Source organism: Anthonomus grandis, chromosome 7, assembly GCF_022605725.1.
Source record: "Anthonomus grandis grandis chromosome 7, icAntGran1.3, whole genome shotgun sequence".
NCBI lineage: Eukaryota > Metazoa > Arthropoda > Insecta > Coleoptera > Curculionidae > Anthonomus > Anthonomus grandis.
In genome coordinates this window covers 16,161,178-16,184,165 of record NC_065552.1, presented here as the reverse complement: position 1 = coordinate 16,184,165, position 22,988 = coordinate 16,161,178, and the positions used below count along the sequence as shown (strand labels likewise).

Genomic DNA, 22,988 nt, shown 5'->3' with positions numbered 1-22,988 from the left:
ACTTTTTATTTACCTGGATGTTTACCTGAACTGTCCCATAATAGAAAACCAATCCAGTAAGTTTTGTTTACATGACCTGCCTCACAAAAGAGGCCATAATTCTGAGAATTGGCCAGGCATCGGCATGAGTGATATCTTAAAATAAAGGGCAGAAGCTAGGCATATTTTTAGAGAGGTTTGAACGACGAAAGCATTTTCATAACAATTATTTAAACATAAAACAAAGCATTTTTATTTTAACTCCATATTTATTTTTTTCGTTTCAATATCTCTATTTTTTCTAATAAGTTTATACAGAAGCTTGAAATTGATCGTATTTTTATTAATACACATTAGACAAAACAAAATAAACTTTGAAACTCCGATACTAATTGTAACTTGCGCTCTATTACCGTTTAAGTGTGAAATTTTGGTATTTCTTGAGAAAAATGCAAAAATTGCCATAAAAAATTTATAAACAAATTTCGACCTACACATATTAAGCATAAAATATTTGAAATTAAGTCAGCTATCACCCCCTTAAAGGATTGCATCTAGCTTCCGGACACCCTGTATAATAACAAATGTAAAAACAATCTCAGTGTTTCTTAGAAGTACACCTTTCATGATACACAGACGATTCTTGTTTTGTTTGCAGCACCATCTGTTATTCTATTTTAAAAGTTTCCGCCTTTCAATCGGACTATGATTTACAGTTTTCAGCTTTTTCTTTTGTTCTACATTTTGTTATGGTTATGATGTCATTGGGCTGAATCAGCTGTGCAGTCAGTCAATTTTTAACCTAGAAATGTAAACGAAAATTTAATTTTGATTTTTATATGACTTTTTACATACTTGGGTTTCGAAATTCATCAAATTTGATGCTTTAAATGTGGTAAACATTTGTGTTCTATTGAATAAACCAAAGGGTAAGACTAAATTTTATATAATTTATGTATTTTAATCAATAAAAAACTTATTCAATTATTCAATCAAAATATTTGTATTTGATTCCTAGGTTCATTATTGTTTGTCTTAATATTCCATTCTTCAAAGAATATATTATATAAAAGTGAGTATCATTCAACAGGTTCACTCAAACCTGTCATATTCTCATATCTAATAATTATTTAAGAACATTACAAAGAATATTACATTATGAATAGATAGAATGTGGTGTTGCCAAGTTCAGTAATAAACATTAATCTTTATCTTAGAACATTGAAAGGCTAGAAGTAGCATGCCGTGGAACTATGGGCAGGTTTGTTTGCTTGCAACATCTCTGATGCAATGATGCCAAGTGCTTATAGAGAAATGGCAAAAATCACTTTATAATATCATACAAATTTTCAGTTGTTTCCGAAGGCACAAAACAATACTACTGCTCCCCTTTAATAAAATATCAAGCATTTTTTAAAAATAAATTTGATAAGATACTCTATATCGAAGTCAATATAAGTTAAGTAAATGAAAATAAAGTACGAAGAAACGAGAAAACGGTAATGGCATCGCAACGCCGCTCGATCGCATTGTTTATGTCACAGATACAAGCACTCTTTACCAGTGACGTCGTCAACAAATATTTACCTGATAAATTTTTATTAATTAATAATTAAAGAGTTTGAGTATAAGTAATATTACCATTTATGAGCTATTTATGTGTTTTTTTTATTGGACTTCATTAGAGGAAGGTCCTAATGAAAGGCAGCATTTTTGTCAAAGCATTTTTATGGAAATTAAATATTTTATTAATATAATATTATAGATTTCTTAATAAATCATGTTTTAAGACACAAATTTTTAACATTTTGCAAAATTTTATTGTTATTGTTATATTGGACAAAACTCAGTTTTACATCACTTACTTACATCACATAATATATACTTCTATGCTGCTGACTTTTTCAAAGGGACAGTATTGCTTCAGCGGAAAAAGTTAAAACTACAAGGATGTTCAAATTGTGAAGGAGTTGCAGGTTTTTTGTAGGTTATAAGATTTTTATTATGAGTATTTAGCCTGTATAATGGTTTTGAGACATTTAATAGTGACCTATATAATACCTAATACCAAATATTATATCATATTAATTTATACTAAAAAACAAAGCTAAGAATAAAGACTATGTACAATAGATTAGATTAGAGAGTTTATTAGTAGTAATATACAAACAAGTGCTTTTACAAGTCAAATAAAATATGTAGTATGTTGGGCTTTTCCATAAAATCATGTTATTATTTCATGTAAGTATTTTGATAATGACTTGAGACATCTAATTCAATTTCTTTGGCGCAAATTTGCTTGATGCAATCTTCGAATTTTAATTTTTTGTTCTTTATTTTTTTCCATAATCTGGTGACAAGTGATTAAGCTCTTGAAACGGTGGAATCATCAGTGCTTAGGTCCTCAGGATATCATTTTTAATTTAACCCTAGAATAATATACATAAAAATATAGTATTACCAAAATTAAAAAGAAAAAATTAAAAAAATGTATTATGATAATCCAATTGATCAATAAAATGTATGTTATTATAGAGAATCTTTGTAATGTCATACATTTGATTAATTGCATTTAATTAAACAAATATAATACAATAAAATACCATATCACTTTTAAATAAGATATATAGAATAGGATGATACATGGCATAAAACTAGTAGTCTATTTTGAGTGTATTTAAACCTTTACCTTGGCAGAGTCAGGGAATGTGTAGCAGTTAAACAAAAACGGCTTGGATGAGAAATAGTAATTGTTGACCTAGACTCCACGGTTACTGTAGAACTATAATTCTCAGATGCAGTTATTGTTGATGATGAATGATCAGATCTGTAATTATACAAAATTTGGTGTATCAAGAATATTAATCTATTTTAATTATCCATACGTGTCTAAGTAAGTATATTAGCTTCACTGTTTGTACTATATACCATTTTGAAAGCTAAAGAAGTTTTTGCACTCTTCAGGAAAGCTACCCCTGTAGCTTTGAAGGGTAAATCACTTGGTAAATTAACTGAATTATTGGCTGCTGTGTTTTTAACCAGTGCATCAGAAATCCCAGTAAAAAAATAGTTTTACACACATACCTAATTTAATAAGTATTAGGTATAAATAAATCTTATATGAGTAACACTAATACTTTTTGTGAAGAAGCTGTATGTTTTACAACATAGCCCAAGCACAAGTTTTAAAAGGTGGTTTTTTTAGCTTACATAATGTAGTAAATAAAAGCATGCAAACCTTTATCAATAATTCTAAGGTAAAATATACTCATACCTATAAATATACTAGAAAAATATATTTAAAAAAATTACCTTTGAGGTAGAGCTGATTTTTTTTTAATAAAGTCTGGCTACTGATAATATTATCTCCCTTATATCACTTCTAAGGATGTGATCTGAACAAACAAATATGTTCTTTTTAAATGTGTTGATTTCCATTAATGAAACCCATTGTTCCCTTTGGGCATAATCATTGGGCAATCTATAATAAGTATTTGATATTTAATCAAAAAGCAGAAAAAAATTACAGTAATAAATTAATATGTGGTGCCAATTACTAAATATATTATTGTAAGTTGCAATAAGGTAAAAAAAAAAAAAATTATGGAACAAATTTTAAAGAAAGACAAAATTAACTTTATACATAGATATCAAACTATATATAGATAAATACATAGGTATTATGCATTTTTTCTGCCAAAACAACAAAAAAAAACATAAAATCCTGTAATAAAACCAGGGACAAAATTCTAGTTTTATATCTTTTATAGCCTATTAATAGATGAATATGTTCAAAAAAATATTTGTTGAAAAAAATAAAGTTGGTATTTTACGCACACTTTCACATATATTAGGTTTATATCTATAAGATCCCCTATTCTACGTTTATGATGATGGTTACCCCATGATGTGATGTTATGAAAGTATCGGTACTTACTTGTGAAAAGATCGGCTTGAATCACGTTTTTATCATGATGCGGCACAAACGACACAAGTTTTTGCCATCCTAGCAATTTAAAAAAACACTAAAACGTGGCCTTTTTTCCTTTTTAAACCAAAAATTAAAGAAAATACACGAATCTCGAATATAAACAAAAAGCCGTTTGACAGATGACACAACGCGTATGGTTTAGGCGCTTAAGCTCCGGTGTTGTCGCTTCAAATTTTTTAGAAGCAGTTTTAGGGATAAGAATGTTAATAATTTTGTTTTTTTTTTGCTTAAGGATATTATATTTATTCTTAAAATAGGTTAATTGTAGTATTTATACTTTTTATTTTAAATTTTCCTATAAAATATAACAGAAATAAGTTAAATTAACGTTATAATGTTTGTTAAAATATAGCTAAAAATTTCCTCCGTTGGAAATTTGTGTCGACTTGACAACAGAGAATCGGCTCATATGTTTGTAAATAAAACACCCCTCTTGCCCCTGTGCACATGTTGGACTCAAACAAAGTTGTTGTTTACTAATTCTAGTCTTTCAATGTTCTAAGATCTTTATACAGAGAGTTTATTAATTCAGTGTTAATAACTCATTGGGTGATTCTAAAAAGAATATCTTATATCAACTTAGTTTTTAAAGTTGTTATTGTTGCCTTTGTTATTTTTATAAATTTGTACCCTGTGGCCATTTAAGCGAGGTAATCAGCTGTAGGTATCTACAGCCATGGATAATCATGGAACAATAATATAATAATAATGAAATCTTAGACAATTTTTTTTATAAAAGTGGCTTAAAAAAAGTTGGAAAATGTTTTCAAGGTCATTGCTCAACCGCTAGAGGGCGCTACAGCTACTTTAAAACTCAAAATTCAATTTTTTCCTAGAAACTTCCAATAACGGGCATCCCTAAATATCCTAATAATCTACAAAAATTTTCACACAAAAAAGTTTAACATTTAACAAAAATTTACCACAATAATAAAGTGGTCTTTTTATATTGAGTGGGTGGACGGATTTTAGTTCCTTTATTGATTAAATTGATTTAATTTTATACCGACAAAATATTACTGTCAGTTTTTGCTAAAATCTGCTAGAGGGCGTTGTCTTGGAATTTGCTCCACTTGACAAGTTATTTCAATATGTTCAATCAATCAATGCTTTATTATCATAAAATTTAAAATTTTATCGACAAAGCTATTATTTAAATAAATCATACAAACAAAATATACACAAAGACGAAACAAAAAATACAAATATATAAAAATAAAAAATACAACAAAACATACAAAAAACTTAACAATTTTATAAATTGTTTAGGTCGCATTTCCTTAAAATCTATAAAATATATATACATTCACTTGTATACAAAGTCGGCAAAAGGCAGTTGTTTACAAAAACATTATTAGCAAACTACTAATTTGTTTACATAATATATTCAAATATAAATAAGGAAGGAAGAGTTAGTATTTTAAATTTTTTAAAATATTCCTGGCAGTGAGTTCTGTAATTTAGTCTTAATGAATAGCGTATAGCTCTCTTTTGTAGCTTAAATATGCGTTCAAATTGAGTCGCACCACACGTACCCCAAAACGGAAGGGCATATCGGAGGTGCGACTCAAACAGGGCATAATAAACTGTTATAGCCGTTGCCAAACTTAGCTCCCTGGATACTGATCTCAGAGCAAAACATGCAGAACTTAATTTTTTGGATAAGTAATCGATGTGGATATCCCATTTTAAAAAGTTGTCTACCATCAGTCCCAAGAACTTTACGGAATCAACGACCTCCATTCTGTTGTTATTAATTACAAAAGGTTGCAACGCACCGCTAAATGATAATACTCTAGTTTTTGAGACGTTAAGGCACAAGAGATTTGAATCGCACGACGATTTAATGGTGACTAGGTCACGAGATATGGTTCTACGAAGACCCACCATATTTAAGTTGCTCCAAGAAAAACTAGTATCGTCCGCAAAGAGACAAATTTTACCATTTATGTCCAGATTAGCAATATTATTTATAAATAGAAGAAACAAAATAGGGCCTAGAACTGAGTCCTGAGGTACCCCGCATTCTATTGGCTTGCACGAAGACGTCATCGAATCAACCCTAACAAACTGTTGTTCAGGTATGACATGAACCACTCGAGAGGTGTTCCTCTAATTCCATAGTGCTGCAATTTATTAATTAGGATATTATGGTTTACACAGTCGAAAGCTTTAGAGAAATCACAGAAAATTGTTGCTGTAGAGAGATGGCTGTTTAGGCTGGAGTATATATTATTAAAGAGGGACAACATAGCGTCATTGGTGCCCTTGTTACTTAAGAATCCGAACTGATGCGGGGTTATAATTTTATATTTAAGCAAAAAGGATAAAAGTCGTTTCTTTACCAGTCTTTCAATAATCTTCGATAATGTTGGGAAAAGTGCAATTGGGCGGTAGTTCGAACATTGATCCTTCTCGCCCCCTTTATGTAAAGGAATAATAATTGCCGTCTTAAGGCAGCTTGGAAAGATTCCAATCTGAAGAGACATATTAATCAAGTTGGTAAGATGGTTTAAAGTGATATCCGGGAGATTTGAAAACATTTCGAGCGTTAGACCATCAGCCCCAGATGAAGATTTGTTTTTAATGTCTTTTATTGTGCTGCGTAGTTCTTCTAATGCTATGGGTGTAAGAAAGAAATTATGTAAATTCTCATTAGCGAGATATGAGAGAGGATCGTGGGAAGGAGTTACGGTATTCATGAGATTTTTCGCTACATTTATAAAGTAGTTGTTTAAGTTATCCGGTGAAGGTTAGGATTTGATAGATAGAGAAGCCTTATCCCTTAAATCATTAACAATAGACCAAGTCTCCTTACCAACATTTGCAGAATTAGAAATCCTTTTATTATAATAGAGGTCCTTGGCTGCCTTTATTGTTTTATGGTAAATTTTTTTGTACAACCTTACGTAATCGTGGAAGAACACACTGTCTGAGAATTTTTTTAAGTGTGATAAGGAGCGTATATTTTTAGAAGACAAGCGTAAGCTTTTAGTAGACCATGGTTTTTTTTGTTTAATTTTGATGAGTCTAAGAGGAAATGAGAATGTAATGAATTTCAAATGCTACCATAAATGTGTTGAAAGTTAATTTTTAATCAAGTAATCACAGAAAAATATATTTCATTGCATAAATTGCAACTTAAATCTTTTACACGTCTATTTAAAATGTCCAAACCAATAATTTTGGCATTTACTTTATTTTTTTAAATATCACATTATTGGGAACAACCACTTTTGAAATGCAGTTTTTTTTCCGTATAATTCGATATGGTTAGTTTTTAAATCGGTTGATAATTAATAAGCCTAATTAGAAAAAACTAAGTCACATAAATAAACAAATTTAATTAAAAGGCTTTGATTTCTTGAATAGAAGGCTGCGTTTTGACGCCTTCTTCAAATATTTTTCAATTGACATAATACATAACATTTTGTCGAGTGCAATTTTAGTGCTAACTAATATCTGAAATGTTAACTGACTGTATTTCAAAAAAGTCGTTGTTCATTATAAGGTGCTATTTAAAATAATAATTTAAATGTCAAAAATACTGGTTTGGAAATTTTAAATAGGCGTGTAAAAGATTCAAGTAATAAAATCCAATGAATAATATTTTCCGTGATAAATTGATTAAAACTTAAAACTTTCAACGCATTCATGGCAACTGGTGTGAAGTTAGCAGCCAATTTTTGGCAGCCAAAAGTTTCAGCAGTCAATTTGATTTTGTGTGAAGCTAGCAGCTATTTTGGCAGCCAAAATTTTATGTACCGGGTGTACAACTAAGAGAGGTCGCCGGCCATATCTCAGTAACTAGTCATCCCACAGCATAGGGAAAAAAATATTTCTTATAAAAGCGGCAAAGAGAAATCGTTGGAAATTATTTACAAGTTCGTACGATGACCGCTAGGTGGCGTAATACAACATTGAAATAGAAAAAATTGGTTTTAATGAAAATATTCAAAGTGAATCCTTGAGAAGAATGATGCCATTTTGAAGTATGATAAATTCTAAACATTTTTTATTTCAAACTTTTTTTTTTAATCTGTCTAATAATAGGCCCACCTAGGGTTGAATATTTATATCTAAAATTGTTGATAACTTTTGATTGGCCTAACCAATTTTAACGAGCTTGCTTTTGTTTTCAAGAATAATAATTATCAGGCTTTTATGTGGTATAATTACTTAGCCGTTTTAGTTGTTTTGTTGAGCGCTAGAGGGCGGTTTGTGTTATTTTGGACTTTCAGCGATTTTCTGGCAAATATTAAATACAACGATGTAATTTTTTTCATTTAGGCTAAAAGAGCATGAAAAAACATAAAAACTGGCGCAAACCTCAACTCGATATCTTATTTTATTTACCAGAACTCAAATTTTTCTAATAAATAAATTATTTTATATTTTTAATGGTGTCCTAGATGCTCAAAGTGTTTTCCTTCATTTTAAATACACAGTCGAAGTCGTTCTGTTATGTTGACAGAACCGCTGTCTGGATTTCTGCTGTGCATAAGGAATTTATTGCAGTTGGTCCTGCATGTCGTTCTGTGTTGTGGGTGGGGTGGCAAAAACTAAATCTTTAATCCTTCCCCACAGATAAAAATCTAGGACAGTCAGATCTGGGGATCGAGCAGGTCAAGGAAATATACTTCCTCTTCCTTTCCACAAACGATACTGCCTGGTTAAGTATTGACGAACTTGAACTGCAAAATGTGCAGGGCAACCATCATGTTGGAAAATTATTTGCTCCCTTGTTTCCAAATCGACGTGTTGAGTCTCGCGGATTCAACTGGGATTTTCTTCTGCCCAATAATGCAGATTATGCAGGTTTACACCACCATCACTGCTAAATGATGCCTCGTCCGTCCATAATATCTTTGAGGTAAATCAGGTATCTTCTGTAACCATGTTCAACAGCCAATGACAGAAATTGAGTCTGTTATCAAATGTCTCTTTCGAGAAGCGCTTGGTGCAGAACCACGTGATATGGATGAAGTCTAAGTAAAAAACAATAAATATAAGATGTTAGGATGCTTATTAGTGTTGTAACAAACAAAAATAGGTATATGTGCTCTTTCAGAATATTTTCTACTGTACCGACGGACATTTCCAATTCCCTAGAAATATTTCGGATGCTTATGTGAGGGTTTATTTCAATATATGCCAACATATTTATAACGTTTGCCTCTATGCGCCCTCGCCTTCGTCTTCGATGAATATTGCCGCGAATAATTAGTATTTCATTATTTCTCAGTATTTCTTAGCCTGGTAGCTAAACCGGTAAAGACTCTATGATTATAGTGTCTTCTGTCAGGATGTCTTTGTGCATATATACGGGCTGCCATGCGTGCATTTTGCATTAACTCAAAATACACTGCTAGCATATCAAAAGCTGTGTCGTTTGGAATTACGTTTGGCATTTTTATAAACTTAAATGATTTCAAAAACTTCGTCTTCGACGTTACATTGGACATCGATCATAAGCGTTTTATCATGGCCCCGAAAATATTTATCAAATTCATTTGTTTCCAAAGCTTACTATTGACTATGTGACGCAATAATGCCAGCGCGGCGACAGATTTCATTGTTCAAAAACATTTTAATTTATAATTTCGGAATAAAATAAGATATCAAGTCGCGGTTTGCGCTAGTTTTTATGTTTTTTCATGCTGTTTTAGCCTAAATGAAAAAAATTACATCGTTGTATTTAATATTTGCCAGAAAATCGCTGAAAAAGTTCAAAATAACACAAACCGCCCTCTAGCGCTCAACAACTAAAACGGCTAAGAAATTATACCACATAAAAGCCTGATAATTATTCTTGAAAACAAAAGCAGGCTCGTAAAAATTGGTTAAAAAAGTTTGAAATAAAAAATGTTTAGAATTTATCATACTTCAAAATGGCATCATTCTTCTCTATAGCATTTACTTTGAATATTTTCAATAAAACCAATTTTTTCTATTTCAATGTTGTATTACGCCCCCTAGCGGTCATCGTATGAACTTAATAATTTTAAGTAAATAATTTCTAGCAATTCCTTTTTGCCGCTTTTATCAGAAATATTTTTTTCCCTACGCTGTGCGATGAGTTACTCAGATATGGCCGGCGACCTTTCTTAGTTGTACACCCGGTACAAACCTCCTGCCTGAGGTAAAATACAATATCTTTTTATCTTCTAAGGGTCAGCGGTAGTTTCACCCCAACCACTTCGCACCCCTTTGGCGGGTATATTAATGCATTTTAATTAATAACGCATCTGCTAAATTATCAGGAACAAATCGAGTTGTACAATAATATTAAGCACACATAGTCCCTATATATATAAAAACAATAAAACAAATTGTTGTATACCATACAATACCCCTTACCGCACAGTTTACTTTACCTCAGAGCTTTCAGGTTCACCCTTATGAATTTATACATAATATTTTTTTCTCTAAGAAAGAAATTGAGTTGCAAAATAAGATTCAGCACACATATTCCCTATTTTATAACAAATTTTCGTATACCAATTATTACCCCTTACCGCCCGCAGAAGAAAATCGATTAATTGAATTGTTGATTTTGAAGATTTGAGCTGACTACTAGTTATACGTCGAATCTTTAGAAAGTCCTAATTGTTTTGGGATCTCTCGACATTTGCTGTCCCAAACATGGTGTAAACCCAATTTTATGAAAGGATTCAGGGGGCTTACCCTTTTGACGGTCCAGATCTTATGTTTCCAATAAGAAATTTGAAAATTATCTAATTCGTCTATAGAACACCATTTTATTAGCCATGAAAAAATCTAAAATTATCGTTTTTTGCATTTTTTATTTGATAAAATATATATATATATAATATTTTATTGGATAAAATTTATTTGATTTGACAAAAAATAAAAGTCACAGTCCACTTCGTTTTTTCTAATTTAGTAGATTAATCAGTAATAATACTTTCCTTTCATTTATCAGCGATTTGATAAAAACTCTTATAATTATGTATATCAAAAAAGTGCAAGACAAAAATGTTATATTTTTTTTTATGGGTAATTAGATGCTGTTACTAGATTTTTACATTTCCTATAGGAAATATAAGATAGGGGGGATTCATCAGAACGGTAAGCTTCCCTGAATCCTTGAATCCTAAAATTGAATCCTAAAATTGAATTTACCCCATTTTTGAGACGGAAAATAAAAAGAGCATCCAAAAAATAAGGAAATGCAAATTTTCAAAAGATTTGTGTATAATTGTAGTTACGATTACTAAAAATCGATTTTCTTTAAGTAATTGGCGCGGGTTGTAGCTCTGAGGGAATGCGTTTTGGGACACATGTTAACAGTTTGGTGAAAACCACATTCGGATATGACCACTCAAACTAAAGTTATTATACCGGATATAATATAAAGGACAGAGAGATGCGGTTTTCGCGACACCGTGCTACTTTTTAATGAGACTTAAGATGTACTAATCATATTTGCCCTAGGTATCTTAGTATCACAATGAAATTGAAATACCAATAAATTACTTTATTACAAGTATATAAATTTACTGGATTATTATTAAGATATTTATCAAAAACGACAAATATGCCCGTTTCATGAGTATCTAAATTATTACAAAAAAAAATCTAGACAGTAATGGAAAAACAATGGCAGTGACAAAGTACATAATTGATGCCAAACAGATTTGATAGATATTTATTTTAGTATACGAATGTTCACTTAACTTAAATTTTAATGACATAAAATCTTTTGCACAGATTTAAATAGCTCCACAAGGTGCGGAGCTATTTACATCTGTGCTTTTGGTTTAAAACCTTTAAGGCTCCGCTACCTATCCTTTCGTCTAGCTGCTGCGGGGCAGCATTGAGAGGCGAGGAAGAAATTATTTTACGGCGGCCGATATAGCAGAGACATTCTTGAACCGGCAAAAGTTATATTCCAGGGCTGGTTTATTATAAAATTACGGTTTTTGGCTTTCTTACAGCGGCGCGGCAGCAGTGTATGAGATAGATAGGAATACAAAAATCGACATGCTTACTACTCACGCCAATAGTTATTGGTCTAAGTTGTTTTAAAGAGATGTTAAATATGGATGATTAATATAGAAAAAAAAAACAAAAACATGACTTGAATGCAAAAAGGAAACGTCCAAAATAGAGAATATAGCTTACGCTATACTATACGATATTTTTTTATTTGAACATATTTTAGGCCATTGATAAGCGATCTGTACACGGATCCAATGGCAGCTTGATTTTTTAGTGATGCCCTTACACACGCTTATATACAGCCTAACTAGCAAAATGAAATTCTAAAAGAACCGAATTATTGTATAACAATCGAATAGCGTTGTTTTAGGGACTGTTTGTTTTTATTAAGCCTTTTGTTGCGATAATTTTGTTTTATAAATAAAATTGTTGTATTAAATGGTTTTATAGTGGCTTTTACGATATATCCTATAACGCAATATACGATAATTTCTTTTAAAATGATATAATACGTTATAAGCAAGTTTTATACAATATCTAAAATATAATTTTATAAGACCTGTATACCTATTGTATAAGAGTTCTATAATATACTATATTAGAGCACAATAAAATAGTTACTTAAGCTTGTCTTATAAAAGCTGTATAGTGTTGTATAATAAATATTTTATAGCATTGAATTGAACAAAAATAAAAATAATAAAACATAATAAAACACTTTTATACGTGAACTTTATATACTATACGACATTCTTTTTTATAAATGCCTTATAGGATAAAACAGTGTCTGACAGAATAAATTTGTTCTCAGATCTGCGTTATAAGAGTGAAGTGAATGCCGTAACCTCACTTTTGCACTAAAATATTTTATTTTAATGGGTGACAAATTTAATTAAAATAATAATACTTAATGATGAATTCTCAGTGGAAAAAAATTAACAACCGCAGTGGCAATATTAAAAGAGCTTGTAAAAAAAATATCAACAAATTCTTGCAAGTAATCCAAAGATTGTTTGTTCTAATTTTAATGGAAGTAGGCCTGATACCACAGAGCTTGAGAACATAATTTCTTCGATCCCACAAATCCATACTATTACTATTATCCACAAATAATAGTAATAGTATGGATATTATAAATCTGGAATCTGAGGATACTTCTTTTGATAATTGCTGGTCAAAATTGCTTTCTGAAACTGAGAAAAAAATTGAAATTAGAAAGCGGCTTATTACTTGGGCAACCTCTTATAATATTACACATTCAGCATTAAGGGAGCTTTTTACCATATGGAATGAAGCTATTCCAAATTTCCTCCAAAAGATCCCCGAACAATACTGAGAACTTCCAAATCGATAATTCTAGTTTCCTTAGAAAATGGCACTTACTGGCACAATGGCTTTATCTCGGTACTGAGTGAGGCACTGGAGCCATTGCCGAATATTTCTAACATAGAATCGATTTCCCTTAACTTTAACATTGACGGCCTGCCAATACATAAAAGTTCCTATTGATACTTATATGCAAATTTTTTGGGCCAAAACAGGGTTCCACATTGTTCCCAACGCATGGGAACAACAGTGAATTTTTTATTTCCCTTTTCAATAGTCTCGACTATTTTAAACATAACTTATATTGTATAAAAAATTATTATTATACACAAAGGCAAAATTAAAATCTCAGGCGATAACACAATAACAATAATAAATACATTCACTTTTGAGGTTAGGATGTAAGAGATTCTATAAAGGTTGTATAGTGCCGCCAGTTCCACACAACCACCTTAAACAGCCCTATAATGCCATGATCATGATATCGCTTTGTCCTTGAACTTTTTGGAGCATGGTTGTCACGTTGACCTAAAAATGTTATAGTTGGAAGAAAATTTTACCTGCATTGTATTTAAAAAAAATATATGACGTCAACGATATTCTTTTAGAATAATGTAAACCCCCATTCTCTCTTGCGTTTTAAAAAATTATAAAACTCTTTTCTTAAAATAGGTAGGTATAGTGAGTAGTTAGCACAGATTATACCGAAAACGAATCAGTTATTTAACTCTCCTACTCTCCACATATTTTGAAGCTATAAAATCCAACCAATAGGAACACTTCCCTCATATTCTATATGCCCGCGCGACAAGATGATTGATATGAGGATGTCTTTTTTTTGCTTTAAATTTTAACGTTTTCAACCTATGAAGTGCATGCGCGAAATAAGGTAGAGGTGAATACCAAGGACATTATACTAAAACTAAGAGGATGGCCTATTTTCATCAGAGCAATGTTGTACGATTTGTGACGTTACAAACTACAATATGCTAGATTTACATGACGTAATAGTGAGTGATAATTGGATATTTTTGACAAGTGACAGATAATTGGATATTCCCATTTATTAGAACTGTAGTTTTTGACGTCACGAGGGTTACCGGCATTGTTATCTCCGAGCGATTCACGGCGGCGGCGTTCAATTTAGATGAGCTATCTATTTGCCTTTAGCTATAATATTTGATATTACTATGGAGCGCTCTACTATTACTAGGCGTTTTCGGAAACACTGATGCGATTAACCCAATCATAAGCTGATTATCTTGCATCTTTCTTTAATGAACACTATTGAAAAAAGATATGTGATATCAGCTGATGATTGGGTCAACCGGATCAGTGTTTTCGAGAACGCCTACTATTAAATATTTATCAGCTGTTTTAAAAGTTTAAATTTTTATTAGGTACCATATAAGATCTGGCAACCTCTAGTTTTCGTGAATCTCAATATTATTATTACTAGTCAAACAGTTGTATAGTGCCTATATATTCTTCGGTATAAAACAGTTTTATCGTATACCGTTTTATTTTCAAATGAAACATTCTTTAAGGCAGTTATTCGGGATAAAATTATTGTATTATAAATCGCCATGTTTAAATAAGGAATTTTTGTATCTCCTATCTCCGCCATTATGAACAATTAAGTTGGAAACATGAAACTAAATTGAAAAAAGTGACTTTATTATTATTTAGAGAATTATATTGTGAAAGAATCGTCCCATGCTGTAATAAACTATTAAAATCATAAAAAAAAAAGAATTTTAATTTTAAGAAAAAAAATATTATATTATATTTTTTTAAATGTTATATTTAAAATTTTAAATATTATATTATTTAAATGTTTACGTGAAACTTAACCAAAATTAAAGCGCTTCTAAAATAAAAATAAAAAAAAAATAAGTATTTTGTGATAAAATAAAAGATCAATTGACAGATTTTTTATGAAGTATTTACTCGAACTTGTGGATTCTAGGAAATCTAGAAGTATGGATAGTAGAAACATCACATTGAAATAAATGTATAGTGTGAAGAATTTTTATTGGCATAAACTTAAGAGTTTTGAGTCTTTTGTAATCGTACTTTCCTATATCTATATCTAGCGGTTTTTGAGAAATAAAATAATTTTGCGTATATAATATCTTTCATGTACTAAAATGGCGAAAAGTCCATTTTTTTAAATTGAATACCTTATATTTTATTTTATATTTTAATGAACAGTTAAAATACCTTTAATTTAATATATCTTATTCCTATACCTAAATAGTGGTGTCTTAGAAATAAATACTCATTTTCATGAAATTTGATAATCTTTTTTAAACATTTTTATTTTGTAAATTACTTAGTTAACCATGAAAATGGCATAATTGTGTTTTATGATAAACTTAATTAAAAAGTCTAAAATGGAAGATATTAACTACTTAAATCAGGTTTTGATGAAACTATTGATTTTCCATGAATAATATGATCAAATAATCTACCATCAATAAATCGACGAAAGTTTGAAAGGTTACAAAATAATTTTGTTTATGACTAAATTAAAACCTGAATTAAATGAAACAAAGCCAGGTAGCCATGAAGAAGATAATATTATGAATGTATTGGCATATTTCACTGCATATCCGCAAGCTTCAATTAGATGTGCTAAGGATGATTTAGGTTTGTTGTTTTATTATTCAATTAAAAAAATATTAGCCAATCCTAAAATGCATTCATAGAAGTTCACGAAAGTGCAGGCTTTGAAAAGGGTAGAATTCTGTGAAAACATTTTAATCCATATTAATGAAGATGCTGACTTTCTAAGAAATATTATTTGGACTAACAAAGCAAAATTTTTCAGGGAGGGAATTTTCAATAGAAACGATGATTATTTTTAGGCTAAATTAAATCCACACGCAACAAAAGAAATGGGTTTTCAAGAAAAATTAAGTTTTAAGATATTTTGCCTTTTAAAAGATAATGAAGTAAATCTTTTAATTTATGACAAACCAATAAATTTCGCCAATTTTAAGTGTTGTAAGAAATTTTTTGGAAAATCTGCCACTGCAAGATTTTCGTACTTGCCGGTTTCAACTTGACGGAGCCCTGCCTCACTGTGGTGCAACAAGAGAACTGCATGTTTGATGACAGGATTGGCAAGCAAGATCGCCATCTGACACCCTTTGATTTATTTGTCAGATAATATAAAGGAAAGAATGTACGCAACACCAGTAAACAGTAAAGAAGAGTTATGTCAGCGAGTTATTACCTATTTTAAAGAGCTAGATGAAAGCGAAATTAGAGGAGCGACGCATGTATCCACCAGAAAACTATTTTATAAAAAATATTTAGAGCATAATTGTAGCCATTTCCAAAAATTCTCATTAATTTTTTTTTTATCTTTTGTTACTTTTGCCACCGAACATAAACTAGAATAGAAGGATCACTCTAAGCGCCGCCCAAAATGTTGCCTTTCTCACTCGCTTTCTGATGCTACTCTTTTTTGCTGCCCGGTGGCGACTGCGTTATACAGGGGCGTCTTCAATATTAGAACTATAATAGCGTTGTGCGGAAATTTTGTACTTTAAAAATGCCGGCGATATGTTGCGTAGATGGCTGCAGGAGTAAAAGGGGATATACATTTTTTTTTAAATAAAAATGGATTAGTTTACAGAAAAAAATACACGCTTTTCTTCAGTATTTCTTAAATATCTCGAAAAATTGAGATCCTACAAAAAAATTCAAAAAGTGTGAGCGATTTAGAGTACATATTTTTTTTAAATCGTGATTTTAATCTAAAAAAATGCAAAATTTTTGGTAATATTCTGTTATTAGTGGTGGTTTTTAATAGTGAAAGCTATCCGATTTATTATTAGTTGCATTGCAATCATTTGAATGATATAAATTTTAGCCACTTATACCGTCTAACTATACTTAAAACTGCATTTTTTTCGTCATTAAGGGTGGTTTTTAAGGGTTTAAGTTTCAAAATATTGATGTGTACTATAATCCCCAATGTAAAACTATATTTATTTTGAATATTTATATGAATTCTAGGTTGTAAAACACCTATTTTCGTTTTATTTGAATTTTAGTGGTTTGTTCTTTCATCCTTTATTTAAAAAGCAAATAATTAGGCATTTAATAAGTTTTTTTTATTTAACTGCCTTTTTATATTTCACTCTTACCGAGTTCCATATGCTGAGTGTTGTTATCACATTATTATGTAAATTTTATTAAATATTTAAAAAATGGGTATATTAACGAAGTTATTATTAATTAAGTGTATGTAATATTAGGTAGGTAGTTTCTTGGTCAGTTAAGAAAAGAGCATGAAAGGAACGTAAAGCTAAGATTTAATTGTGTACATTCTAATAAACTTAATTTTAAAGCTATCTACCAAGTGTTTTTCTTACAGTTATTTGTTCAAAAGAGATACTTAATAATATTCTTTCAATTTCATTTTAACAATAATACAAAGTGCCTTTAATTTCAAAAAATTCCATATATTACACGCTGCCCGCCGCGATGTACGAAAATATTCCTTATTAAAAATGTTTCAAACACCCCCCGTATCGTAAAGGATTGCCGTCGAAACTAAATAATGATTAACGACCGCGTAAAAAAAGTCGGCACTGTTTAGAAGTCCCTACTTCAAACGGCCGCAAGAGAGTGAACCTACTGTCTTGTTCTTTATACTGTGCTTTTGCGTATAACCGACGAAGTATTTTTTAGTATAAATAAGATTATGTGGATTGTGACATTTCAGTTACCTAGCTAGCTATGAAAATTAAGTAATTTACAAAATAAAAATGTTTAAAATTATCAGATTTCAGGAAAATAAGTATTTACTTCTAAAACGTGGCTACTTGGGTAGCTACGGTTTAGAAGTAAATACGTGGGTATAGGAATGTTTTAAAATAAATTAAATGTCTATAAAAAAAATACCTTATAGACTTTTTACTATTTTATTAAATAAAAAAAATTAATTTAATTTTCAATGACCCTGTATATTGCTGATTTAATTAGGCTATGGAAAGTTAATAAAGATGGTCACTTAAAGTGATGTTTAAAATTTGATTTTTTTAGGAACTTAAGTGGCTGAGAAATATACAGATCGTGTTATCGTGAGCTACGTATTCTCCAAAATAATGGCAACACCGCTTGGTTGCGGCTTGCAGGCGGCGGAATTTTTCGTTTTTATTTTTTAAACCGGGAGTCAGCAGACCTCACTTTGCTGTGTTACTGCACGTTGCATTAATAATTTTTGAGCGTTATTTTCGTGTTTTTTTTCACTATGGCTGTTTATACCCCTTCCGAAAGAGTTCAACTAATTAAATGGAGGCAATTCGGCAGTACAATGTAGATATTTGTTTTCAGTGACATTTGAGAATAGACCGATTCCTTGTGCAAAAACGTTTTAAATGTGGTTACAAATTTTAAGACATCTTTTGTCAAGATTGTAAAAAATGCCACACAAAACGTCAAGAACCACCTGTTGAAGTGGTCCAGGATATAGAACGGCGGGAAGAAATGGTTTGCAGTACCCTAGAACTTGATTCGACACGGTCCACTAGAAGTGTTGGAGAGGAACTGGGAATGAGCAATAAAACTGTTGTTCGTATCTGGAAAAAATATGGGTACAAATGTTTCAAGTATTCAAAAACTCAGGAAATATTTCCTGAAGACCAGTGGCGGAAAATGGAATTTTGTGAAACCATGATGGAAAAGGCAAATGAAAACGAATATTTTTTAAAAAATATTTTGTTTTCTGATGAATCTTCTTTTCCATTACATGGCAAACACAATCCTTCCATTGTTTGTTATTGGTCTCAGGAAAACGAGCACAGAAGTTTTCAGTTTCGTACCCAGTATCCTCAGAAATTGAATGTTTGGGCAGGTATTTTGGGCGACAATGTTATAGGGCAATTTTTTATTGATGGCACTTTAAACGCCCAAAAGTACCTTGAGTTGCTGCAAAAACAAGTTCTTCCTGCCATTCAAATCCTACCTGATGTAGACCTGGGATCGGTTTATTTTCAGCAAGATGGCTGTCCTGCTCATAACGCGGCTAGGGTAAAAGAATTTTTAACAAATACTTTTCCTAACCGCCTTACTAGTAAGACTGGCGATATTAAATGGCCTCCTAGATCTCCAGATTTGTCTCCAAATGACTTTTGTCATAATTAATACATTAATTCCATTTTACCTGAAACTCTTTTGGAGGTGCGAAATAGCTTTTACGATAGGTTAAGTTTTTGTTTAGCGAAAGAAGGTTTTTTGGATACATTCGTCGTTTGAGCCTTTTATTTAAAAAATGATATGTTGTTAAGTTAGTTTATTAGAGTTTTATTTCTGATTTTTTATTATATTTTTATCAGAGTTGATATTTTATTTTTTATTAGAATGACGCTTTAATTTTCATTATGCAAAACACAGCATATTAAACATTTTAAGATTACAATTCTATGCGGGTTTTACACATTGTCATGTCTGTAAAACCCGCATTAGAATAAATATTTTAAAAATGCCTGGATTTTCGCGTAATATTTTGGGACATTTTGTCGCCAAACGACGCAGCTCCCACGAAAGTCAGATGTTTACTAATCCCGTCCTCGGCTCGGGCCGGCCGGGGCGGTGCTCTGTCGCAGGCACTCGTACACGTGAGACGTTGCAAAATTTGGCCTCTATGCGGTTTCCTATAAGTAACGAACGAAAACACGATCTGTATAATAATATATCAAATTGAGAATGGAAGACTTAAATAGATATCAAAATATAAAGGCTGTCCCAAGAACTAAGAAGCATTAAGTCAAACAAAAAAAAAGAATTTAAATTAAACTAATACCATATTTGACAGAACACGTCAACCCTTTTTCTGCTAAATATTAAGTTAATTAATAAAATTTTTCCATAAAATCGAAAGTATAATTTGGTGTTGCAGACATTTAAAAAATGCATTATTTAGGTAAATAAAATAAAATACTGGCCCGAAAACCTTCGCTACATTAGAAATTAAATAATATGTAAATGTCACTACGTCACTTCACTTTACTTATTTGTCTGCTAAACAAATTTTATGCATGACTTCAAAAGTATTGGTATTAAGTTCACATCTTTATTAAAAGAAAATAAAAGACTTAGAAATAACTATAAGTACAGGCCTTACTAAATAAAACTACTAAATAGCTACATTAGTCTTATATCAAATTAAAAAAAAACGAATCAAGTACACACTAGTAAAATGCTTTATATTTATAAAAATAATAATTTCTGTTTAAGAAATTGTTTATATGTATATAACTTAACATTATTTGACCTCGTCATCATTATATTGCTTCAAAATGCATCATTTGAATAAAATATAATACGGGCCTGACAACCTGAAACAGAAAAATAACGCAAAAACGCTACGTTAAAACCGAAGTAGTTAAATAATCCCTAGAGGACGCCACGTCGCGTCGTGGCGGTTAAAAGTGCACTTGGAAGGGTTGAGGATATATCGTTTTTTTTTTGCGAATGTAATTTTTTTTTTAATTATTTTTTGTACCAACCTAGAGAAAAAGGTTTGCTGTATGCCTAAAACTACTTTAAAATATGGTGTGAAGTCTATTATTATACACACCTCACAAAAATTATCGCATCACTTAAATATTTTAAATTTTTTGCCTGTTTTTTAAAATTTTTTTGATATTGATAATTAAATCACCAAATAATACGACTTTTGCAACATTTATTTTAAATCAGTTCAATCTACAGAGGACAAACATTTTGATTTACCAAAACATACAAAAATCAAAAAAAAATTACAAAACATGTATACAAAAAAATTAACTTTATTTAAGCCAATGAATTTCTAATAGCGTGTGTTACCGCCCCTGGCTCCAATTACAGCTTCCATTCGTCTTCGAAGGCTTCTAAACAGGTTCTGGAGGTATTCTTGCGGCACATTTGCCCAGAAGTCAAAAAGAACATTTTGAAGATCATCTAGTGTTCTTATTGGTGCTGGATGTTGCTGAATTTGCTATCCTAGATGGTCAGACATGTTCTATCGCATTAAGGTCCGGGCTACGTGCAGGCCAATTTAGGGTGGGTATCTCGACCTCTTCTAAGTATTGCCGAACAACTCTAGCAGCGTGTGGACGAGCATTAGCATGCATTAGCACAGAATTATCACCGATATATGCCATATAGGGCACTACATGGGGTTCTAGGATATCAGTTATGTACCTGTCAGCATTTAGTCTTCCATCATTCACAGGTACTAGCTCCGTGGGACCCTCAAAAGAAATTCCTCCCCAAACCATGATAGAGCCACCGCCGAAGCTTTCAGTTTGACAAAAATTAACCTGATCGTGCCGTTCACCACGTCGCCTATATACTGGTACACGCCTATCCGATGAATATAGACAAAATCTTGATTCATCCGTGAATAAAATATTGGACCAATCTTGAATATTCCAATTTGCTAGAGAACACGCAAATTGCAATCTTGCTACTCGATGTTCTCTGGTAAGACATGGACCTCTGGCTCGTAAATCTGCTTCTCTCAGCCTATTTCGAACTGTCTGTAGGCTTATTCGGACATTACGAGCAGCCAACAGATCTGTTTGCAGTCCTCTAGAGGTGGTATGCCTAATTCTTAAAGCCGTTAACCTTAAGTAACGATCATCTACTGCCGAAGTTACCCTTCTGCGGCCTTGTCCGGGTCGTCTGGATACTTGTCCTGTTTCTTGGTAGCGATTAACAACTCTGGATATGGTGCTTTGTTGAACTCCCATTATCCGAGTGACATATCTTTGACTGCGGCCATCTTCAATGAGCGCAATGATTCTAGCGGCTTCTTCATTAGTCACATTATATTGTTAAACGTTCAGGCACATCCATTATTAACAATAAATTGAAATTTTCACTTTAGAATAACACTATTTGCTTAGAACGTTTTCGATCTCAATGCCACAGCATAAAGAAACCAGCAGTCGCACTTCAATAAAAATACATTGACTTGAATAAGCGAGTTCGGTGCATGTGTACTAACGCAGGCGAGGCATTTTTGCTTATGGTAGGGATGCCGCTGACACTCGCTACGGTCCACGCGGCTTTTGCCTTGGCTAGAGCCGGACTTAAACATTTTTTTAGATGTTATTATCTTGTAAAATAAAAATACCTACATAGTACAAATATTGATTTTTTAATATAAATAAAGTTCATACATTAACAAAATATTTAAACAAAAATAAACATCGCATTTCTACATCTATACTCTATTTCAGAAGTGTGTAGAGCAATAAAACCTCATTAGGTATGCAAAAGTGGTACCTGGTGATCCACCAATATTTTATGCCACTACCTTAGTTGGGTATTAGTTTCAATGTAAAATTCTTTCTTTTCGTTGATTGCAGGTAGTGCCACCCGGTTTTGGGTCAATTTATGAGTTTTGCCCATTGTTACCCACTGATAAACATTGAAAACGGTTCGCCAAAGGCGTGCAACTGGGACTTGTTTTTTACCTTATAATTAATGTACTTAAATGCTATTTTATTTTAGAAAGTTACTTTTGTTTAAATGGAATAATATATTTTTTTCACAAATTTATTGAACATAATATGTAGAGTAAAACAGTTGAAAATGTCACTTTTGGATCTGGCACTTTTTAAACAGTGTATAACAATTTTAAATTATAATAGATTGTAGTCTTCTTCGTCATCTGACGAACTGTCATCACCTCTTAACATTATAATTAAAGGATCGACTG

At 31.4% G+C, this 22,988-nt stretch overlaps 1 protein-coding gene across 2 annotated transcripts in view; it reads left to right on the top strand.

The window, feature by feature from the left end:
• Positions 1-753: 753 nt before the first annotated feature.
• The window catches only part of LOC126738158 (ATP-binding cassette sub-family C member 10), a 97,550-nt gene continuing 75,315 nt past the window's right edge, over positions 754-22,988 (top strand). The window contains exon 1 of one of the 2 annotated variants that reach the window (XM_050443344.1): positions 754-908. The gene's annotated coding sequence lies outside the window, so the exon portion shown is untranslated. The remainder of the gene's footprint in view (positions 909-22,988) is intronic. The other variant, XM_050443346.1, reaches the window with a different exon arrangement.